The sequence below is a fragment of the Alligator sinensis genome, unplaced genomic scaffold (assembly GCF_000455745.1).
Source record: "Alligator sinensis unplaced genomic scaffold, ASM45574v1 scaffold970_1, whole genome shotgun sequence".
Classification (NCBI taxonomy): domain Eukaryota; kingdom Metazoa; phylum Chordata; order Crocodylia; family Alligatoridae; genus Alligator; species Alligator sinensis.
In genome coordinates this window covers 2128616-2143114 of record NW_005842094.1, presented here as the reverse complement: position 1 = coordinate 2143114, position 14499 = coordinate 2128616, and the positions used below count along the sequence as shown (strand labels likewise).

Below are 14499 nucleotides of genomic sequence, written 5' to 3'. Positions count from 1 at the left end.
AAAGAGGACAGTAGTTTGATCCCTTGGCTGCTGATTACAGCAACTACAGCCTCCATACTGTGAATTACTGTATGGTTGTTAAGCCCATCAGGAACCTCAGCTGGTCTTGCTGCAGAGAGGGGCTGTAGGTGCATGTGCAAAGTATTGTTGCGAGTATGCAAAGTTGTATGGAGGAAGTGAGCCTCCTGCATTTCCCGAATTGTCAAGGGGCCTGTATGCTAATAGATTGGGCGTTTTGGATAACTTCTATTCCTGGTGACTGGAGTTCTGCCTGATAACTCCCCTGTGTATTACTGAGAGAAAAGGCTTCAAAATCTGCAACCTGCAGGTAGTTTAAAAATAACACAGCAGACAAGAGCTGCAGGCAAATTGGAAAAGCAAGGTGTGCTCTGCTTTCTGATCAATTGGTTTGTAATGCAGCACTGCAGCCTCTCCCCTGTATTGTCATTGCATCTGTCTTTGCACCTCAGAAGCAGTTAAAAATGGAAGAGGAGGTTCCCTTTTAGATGAGCAAACCCTTTGCCCAGCGTGGGAAGAACTGTCCTGGCCTTCAGGCTTTTGATATGGGGGCATCTATGTCATGCCTTATCAGTGTTAAAGTCTGGGTTGTCTACAGTCCATTTTCATTTCTAAAAATGATGGCAAGGAGGAACCTGCCTTCCTCAATGCCCACTGCTATGTCTGTGCCTGAAAAGGTGACCAGGAGTCCTGAAAAGACTGTTTGCATAGGAAGGGGGTGTTTTTCATCAAGTGGAGGAAGACATGAAAAGGGAAGAAAATGCCATGAGGTCACCTAACTCTGGAGTGTGATGTGAGAACTGTGTTGAGTTTAAGGAGAAAAGCAGTGGCAACAAGGGAACCTGTGAACTTAAACCAGTGTCCCATGAACAGGAAGAACTAGATCAGGAAAGCTAAAAATGCACTAGTGTGAAATCCAGTTGGCCAGGGAAGAAGCTCAATGACTTGAAAGACCTGGTGAACCATCTGTATTTTTACATTCCAGTTAACCAGGCTTAACAACAAAGAATCTTGTTGGCAGAGCTGGTTGGAAAATGTCTGGCAAAAGCTTCTTTTGGAAAATGCTGATTTGTCATAAGTAAAATAATTTGCAGAAATATCTTGATTTTGATTACATTTTGTTTAGTGGGAAAACAACAGTTGGTTTCAACATTTTCAGAACATAACATTTCAATTTGCTGCTTTGAAATTCCTTTTTGGTTTCAGTTGTTTTTAATTTATGTGCTATAACAATAGATTTGTATAAAGGAGCAATTAGAACAAAACACTGTACTGTTTTCAAAACGAAGCATTTTGATTAGCCCAAAATTAAATTTTCAGAATTTCATTTTATAGGAAGTTTAGAAATGTTTTGCTTTTGCTCTCTTTTGGAATGGAAAAGATACAGAAAATTCTGCAATTTTGTTAAAACAGAAAACTTGGTTTTCTGCCCACCTCCACGTATTTATAGAATGCAGGGTGTGGATAATAACAGTTGAACATGACGGTAAACTGAGGCCTGAATGATGAGTGCTAGAAAGATTCAACCCATGGGATCCTATTTATTGCAGTAGAAAAATAATGGCAGCTAGCTATGTAGCAGCTCAAGCTCACGCCTGAAATGTTATAATATTAGGTGGCCAGGCACCAGGCACATTTGTTGGCAGACAGGCAGGTGTGGATGGTTCTGCTCCTTGTATATCTATTTGCAATGTTGTAGTAATGCTTTCCTTTAAGGTACTGTTTGTTCAAGGTTTCCTATCTCAGACTCTCTTACCCCACAGCTCAGTCTCTCTAAAATAAAAGTTAATAGAAACAGACACACCATGGGCCAAATTCATCTGTGTGATAACTATGTCATTGTCAAGGTACCTCGGGGATGACTCTGGCCTAGTAAATCTGAGCAGAGTTCAAGCTCTTGAACACACATGAGGACTCAGGGAAAACACTATAAAGAGCGGCAATATGACAGAAGGGAACTGATTCCTCCATGAACACCATGCAAAAAACAGCCCTGAGCATCCACAAAGACTGAGCTGTTTTATAGTCATAGTACTCTCAGCCATGCTGTCAGCATCCTGCCTGGGTTGGCATTTCATATAGCTCTACATAGAAGCACAAGTCACTGTGTTTGCCTTGCTCCTCTTTCCTATGTCTCCTAAGGCAGGGCTACCATTTCCATCTTCAGCCAGGTCTAGATTCCCATAATTTTCACCCATCTTTATTATGCTAAATTAAAGGTTCATGCTGTTTTTTAATCTGAACTGAGGGAGGAATCTGTGGGCATTGGGAAGGGGCTGTCCTTGTCAGGAACGTTTTATTTCCATTCTGTCAGACTGAGCTTCCCTTCAAGGAATTTGGATTTCAGAAACAGCTTTAGCTCAGATAAACAAAGTAACAGATTATACCCCTCAAAAAAAAAAAAAAAAAGAGTATGAATAAGTGGCAACTCCAGCTAAATCTCTTAGATATATACCATATCTATTGGACACTTGTGATTACTTTGGGAAAATGTTCTTCCAGGAAGTTAACATTATCACTTAACAGCATTACTGTCGCTGTATGAGGTGAGGTGCAAAGAAATTAATCGGGAATCTTTCATGCCTTTTGGATCAATGTGTCAAGTCCCAATAGCACTTCTTCTGATTTATAATGCATGGTACGACATTAGCAGTTCATTAGCGAAATAAGTTTTTCACTGCTTGCCTGAAATAATTTAAAACGTGACTTCCTCCTGTATACCTGGGGAAGAGAGAAACTGAATGCCTGCAAGAAAATGAAATCACTGAAGAATCCTTATATAATCACAGCTAATTCAATTATCTTCACCTGCATGACATCTTGTTTTGACAGGAGAAGCTTGGCATTTGCGTGTATTGTACTACTCAGTGAGAATCTGGCCAGCCAGCAAACAGGGCTGTGATTCCTGGGAGGAGAAAAAAACAAAATAAAACAGTACCACAAGGTGAGGTAGCCCTCTCCCCTCCTCACACCCCCGATCTGGAATCCAGGGCTGTGAACAACCACTTTTAAGCCCCTCTTTTCTGGTTTTCCTAAAGAAACACCCCATGCCACATCAATGCAGAATACTCCTTTACACTACAGCTTCCCTTGAAAAGCCTACCCTCTGACCCTTTGCAGCAGGAACAATAGCGTGGATGTCTTTGTTATAGAGAAGAGGCTTTCCATCACAAACTTTCCAAGTGCTAGGGCACTACACTAGGTGGTTCTTGCTCTGTTCCTTCCTCTCTCCCCATCTAACAGCCTGTGATCCCTGGCTTTTTCCAGGAGCAGGTGACTGAACGTACTAATGGTAGGCTGAGTGCATCCCACATACCTGTCTTAGAAGGAGCACTCTACATGACTGCACGAATTCAAGCACAAAAGCCCTTGATTGTCGAAAGCAGTAAAGCTGTTACCTTGCTTGCAGAAGCACTATTCTACCACCTGCATAGGTGTAGTTAACAGCAATCATATGACAAGAGATGTTAAAATTAGGCACATACGGCCCCATGAGGGAATCTGCAGCCTTAAGCAGCTTTAATTTCTTACTCTCTAGAAAGCACCTCCCAGAACTGCTGCAGTGATTGTGCATCTATTGCCAGGTACATCTTACAGGAAAAGCACTGCATTGAAGTACATAGCCGCTCATCTCAGAACTCCATGCTAAAAAACAAGTCAGGAAGAGGGTTGTCACTAAAATGTTTCTAAATCCTTTTTCCTGAAAAAGGAAGAGAATTAATCTTTCAGAAACCCATCTGTTTAATCGTGTCTCTTTCTTTCTGCCAAGAGCAGCCGATGTCTGCCAGACATATGGGCAGTTCTCAATTTAATATTCATCCTAAACTTGTAAATCAGAGGTAGAGAGAATCAAAGCCCCATGGCCTATACAATTATGGGCCTATCCAATGTACTGTGTTTTTTCCCCTCTCATGCATGGCAAGACCCAGTTTGCTCCACTTACCCCACTATTGCTGCGTCTACTAGAGAATGTTCTTTTTTTTCTTTATTTTGCTTTTCCTTGTGAAACTTAATTCTCCTCAATCTTCTTTTGTACTATTACTGGTTCCTCCTAAGCTCCACGTCCTGTGTTCAACCACCCATTGCCAATAAGTGTGTAAAAATCAATGACCTTGGGGCATTATTCAGGCATAATATGCCTTATAGGATCACTGGTCTTGAAGGTACTGACAGTATTTAAGACTGCAAAGAAGACACAATATCAAATAGAGCATTGATCCAGAAAGACAGATATAAATAGGATGGAAACTATGAACCAAATTAAAGCCTCACTCTACACCAATCCAGCATAAAGTCCAAATTGGGCCCTCTGTAGGCTTTTGTTGTAAGGCTGTCTGTCTAGTGTCTCCTAGATTTTATGCTGAAATCCTTCTTGCAGACACCCCACTTCCTGCACTTGAATAAATACCTTAAACAGACTGCATAACAGAGTGTACACAGAACAACATCGACTCGAGGAAAATATTTCAAGGCTGAGCATTGTTAAGGCAATTTTAAAACGGTTGCTTTGTCCAGTAGCTCTCTTACCTCAAGCCTGTGAATGTTTTCCAAAAAAGCAATTACACTTAAGTCTTCAAAAATGCTCATCAGTAAAGAGCCATGACCCTCTTCATCACCACTACCCTCAACACAGACAGAGAAAAAGAGAGGAGTCAGACGGTGCACAGCTCCAAAGAGGCTGTAGCTGTACTCTGCTGTTGCATCTCACAATAAAGTTCACATTTTCTACTCTAACTTGGCAGTATCTTCAGGCTCAGGTCAGGGCTTGAAAACATGACTGTAATAGAACTGCAACACTCCTAAACTTAAACTCCTGAGCGTGTTAAAATATTAATGAGAATCCTTCGGAGTCCGTATTCTGACTGAACGGCAATGCTAAAGCTAATCTTACGGCTGCCATCTCTAAAACCCATATACCCTAGACAACATTTTCAAAAGTGCCTATGATTCCTTGGCAGACAAGGTTCTTTGGGTAGATGTCATATCTTTTATTAGACCAACTAAATAGTTGGAAAAATTGTTCTTTGCAAGCTTTTGGGCACTAACCACCCTTCTTTAGGCATAGGGAGAGTTTGCTGGTGTTTTGTGTGCTGTCCTGGGTTTTGCAAATTCCTTGGTGCTTTTGCAAATTTTATCCATTAGCAACCAACATTGAAAGAAGTTGTTAGTCCTTCTTTGTTATTGCTGTTTGACCAAAAGAGCACATCCTGTTTCTAATGCAAGGAATGAAAGTGGAAAATATTCACAAAATATTTCCCCATGCAACATGTTTCATAAGCAGCTCTCACAACAATTTCACATAAGGATGCTGCTACTTTTACAAAAACTATATAGCTATAATCTGTGGTCATCCCTGGACATAGTATGGTGAAAATACTGCTAACATGGTGTAGAATGGCAGAGTTCTGTAGCTTTAGCTTTGGTATGTGAGAGTTAAGTCTTCCCAGTTGGTGTGAAGTCCAATGCTCTAGGTGTCCTGATGAACTTGTGGATCCAGATCCTGTCTTGTTCCCCACTCCTATCCTAGCCCATTTTGTTTCTGTCTGGCTGCTCCCGGTATCCTAGATTCCCTAACTCCTCATCTCTGGCAGCATCTTGACCCTCTGGATTTCAGCCCTCTGGTCTTTGCATTCTTCCCTGACTTGACTTTACCAGGCTACCTTGATACTAACGCTGCATCGCCTGGCAGTCAAGAAGAGAAAAGCAACTAAGAAATTGCTATGTTTCCTCACTCTCCTAATGCTGAGACAGATGAAGAGTTGTTGGCCAAGTTATTGGCCTCTGCAAAGTTCTTACCAGAACAGACTAGGAAGCAGATCTGATTCTATCTATTGAAGAAAATCCTATTGCTATGGTCTGTGCATATTTCCACCTCCCCAGGCCTTGCCTCAGGATATAATTTCATTGCTGGACAGCAAGCTTTCTCTGTAATCAGTCTTTTTATTAGATGCTGAGCTACAGTACGCTATACCTCTGCCTTTACCTGGGAATTAAGATAATTGGCCCTTTCCTTGGACCAGAATGGATGCCATTCTGGAGGTAGGATAGTTTTGGTGACTCTATAATCAAATGGGCTTATATCCTTTTTGTAAGCAGACACACAAAAAAGAGACTATCATAATGAAAAAATATTCCTTTGCAAAATGTAAACGTAGAATTCCAATGACTTGTGTTCAGCTGGAGGAAATAAAATAGCTTGAGTTAAACCTAAATCACTGACATTTTCTGTTAGATAAATTTCAAGCAGAAGTGGAAATACCCTTAAATCACAGCACCCCTTTCTGGCCAATACCAAGCACTGTCATTGGGTTATGCTGGCAGGAAACCAGTGCCATTCTCATGATGAATACCAGAAAAGTTTTAATATCAACAGGAAATGATGATGCAATATCTTAGAAAAGAAAGCCCAGTATCTTGGTTTTATATTCCATATTTATCTTTCTTTGCATAGGTCGGTACAGAAAGGCACTTAAGTACATGCCTAAAGTTTCTAAGAACTAGTTATGGGATGCTGACTTCCACTAGGACTTAAGCTCCTAAGACACTTGAAACTGGGATTTAGGAACCAAAGTCCTTTAAAGTGCATTTGCAAGTTCTACCCTTAGACTATACTATCCATTTTGAGAAAATGCATCTCAGGTATACAATATACTTTTTGTTTTAAACGTATATAGTTTTTCCATGGTAGACCTTGAGTTGTTTACAAAATATGACTTATTCATGGGCTTCTGTTGGTACACTGTCCGCCTTTATATATGTAGCATCTTAGTCTATATTTCAACACAGCTAGAATATTAGTGCTCTGAACTGATCTTCATATTCTCTTATACTCAGAGTGGTATGTATTTTAACAGACTCCATCTGCAAGAGACACCTTATCTTAAAAGAACTTTGAGATAACAAAGAATATGCAGCCCACTGAAGTCAGATTGTTATGCAGAACTATAAATTATTGTATTAATTTATACCACTAAGTAGTGCTGTGGCCAAAGCTGAGAACAGCTCATTCATGTGCCTTTTATGTTCTCTTTTAGGCTTCGATCTTGGACTTAAATCCGTGAGGGTAGAGCTCTGTACCTAACCAGAGGCATACTACTCTACTTAGGGGAACTATGTCTGGAGATCAGTGCAGGATCAGGGTCTTAGTAATATCAGTTTTTAGCTTCATGAGACATCACCAGAATGTGTTCTTCCCCACACCTAGACAAGGAAGATAATTAGCCACCGTTTAAGGCAAATCTTCAAACTCATTGGTGATCATTACAATGGTTCTCTCTATTTTTAAAGAGAATGTATTTCAAATAAGTGCAAAAAAGGTTTTAATTCTATTTAATATTGTTATTCCTTTTGATGAGAGAACCTCATTGTGGACTAATTAAACCACTTGTTATTGTCTGCTAATATATGAACAGCTACAAACAGGGTTTGAATGCCACTTTGACTCGGGGGGGGGGGGGGGGGGCGGTCTGCAAAAAAAATTTGGCTGCCCATCACAATGCCTTAATAAAATTGAAGGACTCCCCTCCCTCCCCTCCCCACCCCCCGGTATGATTTTAAAATCTTACTGGGTGGGGGGAAGGGTTGTCTCTTATGAGTTCCCCTGTTATTCAAATCCTGGCTGCAAACATCACATTGTATTTCAAGAATCCTGTACAAATCATTCCTTGAGCAAGAGGCTGAACATCACAGGGTGCATCCCAACTGGCACGCATGTGCAAGGGTGCATGTTTCCTGCAGAACAAATAGCAGTAATACATATTTGTGCCACTGTTATTTGTGCCTGGGCATGTCCCTGCACACACTCCAATGTGCGGCAAAGTGACCCAGGTCGGGTAGGATTGTGATGGCCCCAGCAGCCTTACTTGGAATCCTGGAGGCCTCCCGGGGCAGCAGCAATGCTGAGCCAGCCGCTCAGAGCCTGGCCAGCAGCCAGAGCATAGTTCTGGCTGGCCAGGCTCCCTTTTTGGCAGCACAGGCTGCTGCTGCATGCGCCATGCCACTTTTTTCAGCAGCAGTGTTTTTTTAACACTGGGATCAGCCAGTGTCAAAAAAACCCTCCACTGCACTGCAAATCAGCAGCACAGCAAACAGGTGCACATGCACCGCATGCAGTTTGCAGCGCCTCAGACTGCTTTAAGGATCTGCAAACTGCAAGTTCGTGCATGTCAGGATGTACCCATGAGGTCCCTTCCAGCCCTACTTTCCTATGATCCTAAATATTTCTAAATCACAAGAAGCCTGGTTAGGAATTGCTCAGACAAGTGCCTTCTGTTTTGAAAAAAATTTTGAATGTACTGCAGTAGTTGCTTTCCCCTTTTGGCTGTGCACTAGCCTGTTGTTCACAAATGCTTATATGCATGATGTAAATCTATGGTAACGGTCATAACAAGGTGCTAGTTTTACCTACATCAGTCCTAAATATTGGTGACATTCCCTCATTTTCCTTTACACTTGCAATGGGAAATAACTTGACTGCTGCAAATGCTGAGGTTATATAACTGAAAATACTTGTTTTCTAGCCCCAGTACAGGAGCTGCCAGTGTTGCCACTGTTAATGGTACATGAAACACAAAGGAAGAGGGAGTATGTTGAACAAAAAGCTTTCAGTTCAACCTCTTTGTATGTAATTTTTTATGGTTTTCGTAGCTTCTCAGACTGAATATAAACAAACTTTAGTTTTACAGCACAAACACGCAGGCAAATTTATGGAAGAAGCTTAAACACAGCGACAAAGCAGTGTCTCCGGGGAGCATTCTGCTCCCTGCTGCAAACATCATTTCCTTTCCTATCTCCTGAATGAATGAGATTAAGGATGAGTTCTGTGCTTTTGTGAGGGGTCCAAACATGTACGCAGGTAACTAGCAGCACAAAGACTATCTGTGGGATTGGCAACACGCAGTTTCTTCAAGACAGCAGCTAACTGTGACATTTACCAGCTCTTGTTTGCATGTGTTTAAGAATTTCCTAGATGGGAACTATAACCTATTCCTATTTTTCCTGTCCACATCCTCTGAAACCTGTCTCGAATTGACAAGACCAAGAGTGCCCCTCAATTTAATTTTTCTTTGTCACCTCCACTGAGGCCTTAACTCAGGGGTGGGCAAAATACAACCCACAGGCCGGATCCAGCCCACTGAGCATTTTCTTCCGGTCCACGGTGGCCACCAACAAATTGTGCCCTGCCCAGCCCTTTTGCCCATGAGGGTGGGAGTGAGGCGCCCACTGTACACACAGCCCCAAACATCTATTGCCTCGCTCCCACCCTCATAGGCAGAAGGGCCCGGCCAGCCAGCATGCAACTTATGGGCAGGGCTGCTGCTGCTGCAGCCCCCAGGAACCTGCTCCGCTTCCCTGGTCTCCTGCTGGCTTCGGGCACCAGGTAGGGAAGTGGTGGGGGAGGAGTTGCAGTCGGGCAGGAGTGTGAAGCATAGGGCTGGGGCTGGCAGCAGCGCAGAGCTTGGGTGATCAGCGTGTGGGTGTGATGGAGGGCGGGGGTGTGGGGACCCCCCACACTCCCCCATGGCACACAGGCCCTACAGGTGGTGGCAGCAGCATCAGGCTCAGGGTGCAAGTGCCCAGTGGGGTGCGGCTCTGGCCAGTACTGCACATCTCAGCGAGGGGTGCAGCCTCTACCAGGCCACCTGTATTGCTGGCACTCCCTGCAACTCGCACGCAGCCCCAGCACTTGCACAGCAGGGAGGAAAGCCCCAGTGCTGGAGCCAGCTGCCTTCCCCACTGGGGCTGTGCAGTGCAGAAGAGAAGCCTCAGGTGCTGGAGCCGACTGTCTTCCTGCCCCCCACGGGAAGGTGCCTGGGACTTCCCTTCCCTGCAGCACAGCCCTGGCAGCCAGCTCCAGTGCTGGAGGCTTCTCTCCTGTGCTGTGTGATTGCATGTGGGACTTCTCTCCTGTACTGTGCGAGCGCGGGGGTTGTGCATGAGTGGCAGGGAGCACCAGCCATACAAACATCCCGGCGGAGGCTGTGCCTCTTGCTGCGATGTACAGCGCTGGCCCGAGCTGCGCCCCATCGGGCATCTGCACCCTGAACACCCTGCCTGTTGCTGCTGTGCCATGGGTGGAGTGTGGGGGGAGTTCCTACACCCCCCAACCCTCCCTCACACACCCACACCCTTCCCCCACAACCCCCCACATATACACACACCCCCAACATACCCTATACCCACCATACCCAGCCACACCAACTCACAAACCCCCCAAACACCCCCCACATCCTACCACACACCAACGCCCCACCATCCACACCCCACCAGACACGCCCCACAATATACAGAACTAAGAATTTATTTTTGAGTTATTGTGCAGTCATCTCTGTATACTGTACACAAACAGAAAGCATGACAAAAATATTGTTTGTAATAAGATTAAAATATGTTATAGTAGATGTTTGACTTTTAGTGTATGATTTGGGTTTTTTCTAGTTCTAAGATGATAACCCCCCACCAAAGAAGTATGTCTGGAGGGCAAGGAGAGGGACTTCTGGTGGCAAAGGTCAGGGGTTTGGGCTGGGATTTCTGGTCCCAAGATAGCGGGACTACCCATGCAGCCCTCAACAGCTCACCAAAACTCTTTAAGTAGCCCTCCACACAAAATAAGTGCCCACCCCTGCCCTTAACTCTTGCCTATCAACCTCTTAGGTAAGTGAGATGAATTTAGAGTCCCTTCAGTGCTCCTCAGTATCAGCCCTTCATACCCAATGGATCTCTATAAGCAGTGTGAGAAACTCTTTGCCTTTATCTGGAACCTGTAGGATAAATTTTGCCTCGCATTACATTCATTTAGACAAACAGCAATTAACATGTGCAGCCCTCGTTGATGTTTCTACCAAAAGAGGATCGAAGATAAACATGGAAATATGGTTGTTTGGGTCAGTTTCCATCAGAAGGAGATAGAGGCATGGCTAGTGGCTCTCACTCATGAGAACAAACCACTATGTAAGCATCCCACTACTGATTGCGCCCCCCGCCCACCCCACAACTACCTTGTAGCAGCATAATACTTGCCTGTGCATGACAGCAGGATTTGGCCCAGTGTCTGTGCAGCATTTCCCCCTGTGTGCCTCTAGATCTCCTGGGGATAACAAACAGTGTGTACCTTACTGTATGTATTATTTGAGCTGCAGACACATTAGAGAGCCCATACTACTGTACAAACACTAGATACTGAGCAAACATATAATACAAAAAGAATGGTTGCTGCCCTAAATGATTTACAATCTTATTAAAATAACAGCTAGCCAGGTGCCAAGACAAACAAAAGAAATACCCAACAGTAGTAGCCAACAAGCCAACCCTTAAGAAAAAGGTACTCCTAATTTGATTGTGTTCCCAGTTAAAGCAATGGCAAAATTCCCCATTAACTTAAGTATGGCTATGTCTGGCCTGCAGATACTACAGTAATGAAGATCGTATAGGTAACTAGATAGAGAAAGACTGATTGTACTGGATTAATGTAATCCGAGTTGACATTAACACAGAGGAAGAGGCATATCAGAAGTGCATTTACATACAGGGCAAAAGAAACTACTCTAATCTCAGATACCACAATGATAGGGCTTTTAGAACAGCCATAAATAGATCCTTTGATTCAATTAGATAAAACATTCTGATGCCATGTCTTTGACTGTCCTTGCGTACCAATTAAGAATATCCACAGAGCAGGGACAATATCTTCCTTTATGTTTTGCACATATCCCAGCACAATGTCAGCACTTAACAAACAACGAGCCATTATAATAATAATAAAATGACAATGAAATGGATACCAACTGTGCTTTGATGTCGGGGCAAATAGGAAAAAAGTGTAATAAATATACGGAACCCTCACTGACTGTACTGCAAGAACAAGGATAGGAGATGAACATGGAAATAAATCATGATCTCCAGAAACACATAAAGAACTCCCTGGAATAAGCACAGAATGTGCACATGAAAATAGAGTATTACGTAGGTATCTTACAACTGATTTTTTTTTCAAAGGGCTTTGAAGAAGTATAATTATTATTAAAAGCCTTAAGGAAGCTGCACATCAAAGAAAACGTGGAGGAAACAATATTCTTTGATAAAGCTAATCAGATATATATTTTACGTGGGCTCTTTTTTTGTGTTTGTTTTTAAACAAGGCATAACAATGCTTTTTGTGTTATATTGCTGAACTCAAATATAATAACAGGAAACGTGAAAGGCTGTGTGTTAAATAATCTCATGAGAAAAATTACTTCATTAGGTGTTAGTTTTGTTCAAGTAAAATCCATTTCAAAGGCTGAACTCTGCTTCCAGCAATGGGCATCATCTGCATTGAAATTGCCTACCTCCTCTCCCACTACCCCCACCACAATCTCTTTTTGAAAAAATTTGGTTGAATATTTCAGATTCATATGCCTTGAGCAATGCCACCCTCACCCCCAAAGCACTAGATGAATTGTGAGAGCATCCTTATAATAAGAAAGCTTTGCATTTCCTAACAAGTTGTTTCACATGCCCGTTAGCAACAGGCAAATACCTGAAAAGTCACATTTGAAGGTAGATATTTACCTTTTAATGTTGATTATGTGTAACAGAAACATTAATTTCCACAGTGTCGGCCCTGAGCCAAACAGACAGACCACCAGGGACAAGGTATTATTAATTTATTAGTCTGGTGCTACAAAGCAGTGCATCCTAATTCAATTTTAACCTCCCCCACTCCCTATATAGCTATACATATGCTCATTAAAATTTAATTGAACTTGATCTGTTCCTGTCCCAGCATCCTCTGCTACTTTTGTATGTTTAGCATATCTTGGCATAAATCTATTTTCAGAGCTTTCTAAATGAACCATGGAGCAATGGCTCAATGGTACAAAAAGAAACCTACCAATCACCATCTCAAGTAGAATTAAATTAAAATATGAATTTGAATGTACTCCTTTTCAAAATGTTTAAATCTGTACCTGAAATAGATATGCCATAGGCACACAGGTTGTTGCAATACATCCATATTGTACTTAACGGGACAAATGTCATCCAGAAACCAACAAGGCGCCAATATTTGCTGGAGCATCTATTTGTTTATGTAAGTCTCCAAATACAGGTACGTAAAATGGGCAACAGGGCAACCCCATGGCTCTTTTCTGTGCACAATTATATGTGCTACATGGAAAGGTTTTGAACATGAAAACAGATTCACCTTCAAATTTCATGGCTGAGTTCATTTTTAGAGGTCTTTTGAATTTTTGCTCTTGTATGGAGAAATAACTCCTTTGGGACCCCTGGTTTCTACTCCTAGGTCAGAGTTAGAGGAAGCATTGTCAGATGATTAGATCAAGGAGTCAGGAGATCCATCTTTTGTGGCTGAGCTGTTATTGATTCAGTTTAATTTGGGGCATGTTACTTAATATATATGAAACAGAGATAACGTTTAAACCAGAAGTGCTTCAAGTTTTAAGTTACTGATGTTGATATAACATTTTGAGATGCTTGGATAAAAGGTGCTATAGAATTGTAAAGTATGAATTAAATGCCATTTGGTTGCATTTTAACATCTGATTTTTTTTTTTAAGTTAGTTGTGCGGCGCTCCATATTAGCGGAAACTTTAGTATGCAAATCTAATCGTGCTCCTAATATGCTTACACAGTTACCATGATTACAAATATGAGACGAGCACAATTTGTATGGAAAGTATGTATAATTGGAGTATTTGCACTGGAAGTTAAGAATAGAATTACAAATGCAATTTACACACACAGCTGTGCAGTAACGTAACTAGGGCAGAGCGAGTGAGGCACCAGCCCCACGTGCTGCCTGAGGGGGGCAAGGGCAAACCAGGAGTCTCTGCCCGAGCCCTGGGAGCCAAGCAAGGCAGAGCCACACCACGCAGTGTATCTGGGGATTGGTGGGGTGGCGCGGAGCAAGCAGAATAGGGCTCCCCATCTCTGCCCTTCCCACCCTCCTGAGCCTTGCCAGACCAAGCACAGTCCTGCTTCCAATATGTATGCATCAGGCTAGGGAGGTGGGGAGCAAACAGGGCACCAAGATCACCTCCCAGGGAGCCCAGCCATGGGGCTGCTGCTGCCAGAGCAGACCAGCACCAGTAGTCCAGGAAGATTAGCCTTTGCTTTCCTTTACCCACATTCCTCCCTCCACCCCAGGTCTACAATAGTTAGTGTGCGGGCCCTCTCCCGATCCCGCCTGGATCGCCATGTGCGAGCTCTCTCCCGATCCCATCTGGGTCGCCATGGGCGAGCCGGGGGCCCGTCTTTTGTGCACACAGGCTGTGGCCGGCAGCCCGGGCACACGGGGCTGAAGAAAACCGCGGTGCGGTATAGTATGCTTGAGCTAGAATCAGTCACGGAGGTGTAATGGTTGATTGAAAAGATTATTTACTTACACCCAAGGTGGTCGCAGTGTAGGCTGGTCAGCTTTCCAGGCACAGCTCCGCTTGAGTTCTCGGTGGAGGACTCTAATAAACTTGGTTCCTTGACCCC

At 43.2% G+C, this 14499-nt stretch overlaps 1 protein-coding gene across 8 annotated transcripts in view; it reads right to left on the bottom strand.

The window, feature by feature from the left end:
• The window catches only part of PHACTR3 (phosphatase and actin regulator 3), a 163298-nt gene that overhangs the window by 75897 nt on the left and 72902 nt on the right, over positions 1–14499 (bottom strand). The window contains exons 1-2 of one of the 8 annotated variants that reach the window (XM_025204685.1): positions 3550–3665; positions 2827–2923 (exon numbers count right to left, since the gene is read on the bottom strand). The exons of 6 other annotated variants lie outside the window; for them this stretch is intronic. The gene's annotated coding sequence lies outside the window, so the exon portion shown is untranslated. Of the gene's footprint in view, positions 1–2826; positions 2924–3549; positions 3666–14499 lie in introns of those variants that run through there. One more of the 8 variants, XM_025204684.1, reaches the window with a different exon arrangement.